The sequence below is a fragment of the Nanorana parkeri genome, unplaced genomic scaffold (assembly GCF_000935625.1).
Source record: "Nanorana parkeri isolate BGI_ZX_2015 unplaced genomic scaffold, ASM93562v1 scaffold94, whole genome shotgun sequence".
Taxonomy (NCBI): domain Eukaryota; kingdom Metazoa; phylum Chordata; class Amphibia; order Anura; family Dicroglossidae; genus Nanorana; species Nanorana parkeri.
In genome coordinates, this window is record NW_017306362.1 from 2,243,515 (window position 1) to 2,247,756 (window position 4,242).

At 41.5% G+C, this 4,242-nt stretch overlaps 1 protein-coding gene across 1 annotated transcript in view; it reads left to right on the forward strand.

Annotated features, from left to right (window-relative positions):
- The first annotated feature begins 2,899 nt into the window (after positions 1 to 2,899).
- The window catches only part of TNFRSF9 (TNF receptor superfamily member 9), a 6,520-nt gene continuing 5,177 nt past the window's right edge, over positions 2,900 to 4,242 (forward strand). The window contains exon 1 of the mRNA XM_018552657.1: positions 2,900 to 3,018. The gene's annotated coding sequence lies outside the window, so the exon portion shown is untranslated. The remainder of the gene's footprint in view (positions 3,019 to 4,242) is intronic.

The following is a 4,242-nucleotide window of genomic DNA, read 5'->3' on the forward strand; positions in this document are numbered from 1 at the left end:
CCCTCTTTCATATCAGGAGCCCCCTTCCCCCTCGTTACATCAAAACCCCCCTTTACATCAGAGTCTCCCCTTCATACCAGGAGCCCCCTGCACATCATGAGTCCCTCTTTACATCAGAGCCTTCCTTTACATCAGAAGCCCCTCTTCACATCAGAAGCCCCCTTCACATCAGAGTCTCCTCTCCACATCAGGAGTCCCCCTTCACATCAGGAGTCCCTCTTTACATCAGAGTCCCACTTCACATCAGGAGTCCACCTTCACATCAGAGTCCCCTCTCCACTTTAGGAGACCCTCTTTACATCAGAAGCCCCATCTTTCACATCAGGAGCCCATTCTTTCACATCAGAAGCCCCTTCACATCACACATCCCCACTATATATATATTATACAACAAACAGGGGAGCACAAGGAGTTACGCGAAAAAACTTCCGATATATAATATATTATATAATATAATACACCAAACTCCAGGGTTTCAACAAAACTTATCAAAAAATCGGAGTATCCCCTAATTTAAGAAATCCCTTTCTCGGAGCTGGTTTAATAAACAGGTATAACATGTAAATTTACTCAAAAAATTCATTTAATTGTAAAGAAACAGGAATAAACAATAAACAATACATCCATAACAAAACACTAAAATCAATTAAAAAACTTCCCTTGAACAAACAGTGGTAAATAGTAACACGGAGGATCTGCAAGCCTGCTGGTGTAGCAAAGACCTGATTAATATAGATACATGCACTGTATTTCATATACGGATACAAAGTATCCAAAGTTACTCACAACTCATGCAGTTTTGGGAGAGACAGTCCTGCTCGACTCTCAGCACTAGATGGTTGAATAATGCTTCACTTCAAAAAGTGTATCTTGTGGCAGTGGTTTAGAATTCGGTGAAAGGGGTATGTTGGTAGGGCTGTAACGATGTAGGCGCCCTTCCCTTACCCCTTTCTGGGGACTCTCACTGACCCGCGAGCTTTGATTGAGATTGCAGAAAAATTATATGTGCGGCCGCACAATGAAACAGCAGTCGGTAGCAACGGTGAAAGTAGGGGTCTCCACAGTGAGAGATTCCAGTTATACTTGAAAATCCGCAGAGAGTGTAGTTACCACAAAAGGTAATCAGGTCTGCTCGAATCAGACTCTGCTGGAGGGTTCCAGATCAGCTGGGCTCACGCCAAAAGGAACCAGCCGGGATGTGCATCTACCAGGACTGGCGTGTGGGATGAGTAGTTTCGAGTGTCCAGGGAAGTGGAAAACAACCGTAACCCTGACGCGTTTCCTCCCACAAGGGGACTTCTTCAGAGGGGCGTGTGTTGTTCGTTCTTGCAAGGATGTATTAAATAGCTAGTTAATCAGGCTCATAGGCTGCCGGATATCACACAGTCAGCGAGCCTTATCGTTTCTCAAAACATACTAATGATATTGCACATATTTTGGTATATTCTAGTGGCACCTGTGGAGCCTTAAGTGCATGAAATCCTGTATCCCTTTAACCACATCCAGTCACTAGTACAGCTATATTTTCACTGATTTGAGATAATAGAAAGATGGCATATAAACATCATATAGCATCATATACAGAGAGATCCTATAGTCCTATACGGACTAAAAGGAGACTCCTGATGTGAGGAAGAATCGAGTTTCGACGGGCTACTCATGGAATAGATGGTAATAAGTAGTTACTACTGTTATGACGTGAGTCAACACATGGGTTTCAAAGATATGTAAAGAAACATACGGGTACGGGAAAGTAGTACCAGATAGTCCCATATAGGGGTACAACCCCTCGAAAGCCAGAAAGACTTGTATCATCAGTCCAGACTCGACTATAACTGACATCAGGAGTCCCATATATAATCCAAAATTACATATATATAAACATTCCAGTGATCAAATAATTGACAGAAGTATAACCCAGGTGACCCCCAGTCGAAGGTAACCGGTTTGTAGCTCAGGGATGGAAAATATACTTAAATCCGTCAACTTCAGTCATTAAAAACAAGAAGTATTATATTTGGTGTACAGGTTGTTTCAGAGATAGCAGCTAAAGTTAATCATGTCGTTAAGACCTGGCGCCTGATGAGCCTCCGTCTGATGAATCCACCTGCACTCTCTCTGTAATAGGGTTCTATCCCAATCCCCCCCACGTCTGGGCTGATGGACCCTGTCCAAGCCAAAAAAGCGAAGTCTGTCGATACGTCCACTATGGGTATCTACAAATTGTCTAACTATGGGGGACCTGAGGTCTCTAGCTGCTATATCCGACAAATGGTCGGATATTCTGTTCTTGAGCATGCGTTTGGTTTTTCCCACATAAAACCGCATGAGTTGTGAGTAACTTTGGATACTTTGTATCCGTATATGAAATACAGTGCATGTATCTATATTAATCAGGTCTTTGCTACACCAGCAGGCTTCCAGATCCTCCGTGTTACTATTTACCACTGTTTGTTCAAGGGAAGTTTTTTAATTGATTTTAGTGTTTTGTTATGGATGTATTGTTTATTGTTTATTCCTGTTTCTTTACAATTAAATGAATTTTTTGAGTAAATTTACATGTTATACCTGTTTATTAAACCAGCTCCGAGAAAGGGATTTCTTAAATTAGGGGATACTCCGATTTTTTGATATATATATTATACCCAGACATATTCTTTAAACTAAGCTGTCCTAGTTTTTCATCCAGACACCGACCACAAGTGTCTTCTCTGATGGAGTGGTGTCATCACCCCTGCCATTCTAGGGAAAAGCCTCTCCAAGGGGATAAGAGCGGGGATTTGATCTCACAAACAGGAACTTCCAGAAATATATTCTCTAAGGATTTTCATACATTAAGTATGGGGCCACTGATGTTTTTTAACTTTCTTTTTAAAGGAATTTTCAAATACAAGTCAACCTGCAGCGCCACAGAGAACGCCAAATGTACCTGCACAGTGGGAAAAAAGTGCGCCGATGAAAACTGCACTCAATGCGAAGACAACCCTTGTCCAGCTGGCACACAGCTTAATGAACAAGGTAAGACCTCCATATGAGCAGGGTACTTGGAGCCAGCTGCCATGCTGAAGGACAACATAATAGTCCCTTCAATGACCTTCGAATCTGAAATACAGTTCACTTGGGTTGAAGAATTGCCCAAAAACGCGTATGTAGGATTTAATAGTTTGTCAGAACAGAATTATTTTTGAAAGGAAGAAGATTATTTTGCTATACACAGTTGACTTCCTGTTTGAATTCACATACAGTCTAAACACATCTATAGAAATTAGATGATGGTCACTGGATTTAGCTAATTCTGTCCAGTTTGGGTGACAATATTATATCTATGGGCAGGCGGAAAATCCCATGTTGTTTCTCTTGAAGTAGGTCAACATCCGATGATTTGTATTTGTGCTCCATAGCACGGACAGATGCACTGAAAAGCCCATACTTGAATATTTATACCTGGAACCGTGAGAAAAGATATTCCCGGACAGTCAGATTAATTGGGGGAGGGTTAGATCATATGTCAAGTTGTTATTGCTGCTTCCCCATTGGGAAAACTTACCACTCCACCACTTACCATCATTTGTACTGGTGACCATTGTAACCAAGTAAGAAAGTGAGGGAAAATCCAAAGTTATAGACTTTTCTCCAGAATGTCAATTCTGTAAGGGGAGCTTTACCAATGGGGATAGTTGGTTATTAGGGGAATTTGTGGTGCACAAATAATACTGCCTGTATCAACATGTAGTAATGCAGTGTATTTATATATACATTAATAAGTTCCACTCTGGGTTCTGGAGCCCGGAGGCTCTGCAGAGTTTTGGGTGGGAATAAGACTGTTTCTATGTCCACATCTTACCTGGCAGCCAGACCTCATTATTGGTCTCAGCTGTTCACAGGCCTTTATATATTATTATTATATTATTATACAGGATTTATATAGTGCCAACAGTTTACGCAGCTCTTTACAATATAAGGAAGACATTACAATCACAATACAGTTAAAGACAAGATGGTAAGGAGGGCTTATATATGAGAGCTGACTGATGGTCAGGGCTCTCTCTTGGTACTGGGTGAAAAGACTGAGTTCTGGGAGAACACTAAAAAAGGGGAATTCATTAGGGGGGCACCCTGTTTTGTTTTATGCTATGGACTTGCTGTACAAAGACCCCTGCACTGATGCTCTGTTTGTTTTTGCTGCCATGCCGAGTAAAGGTGCAAGACAAACCTGGGTGTCTCTATCTTGTACATGGTTTA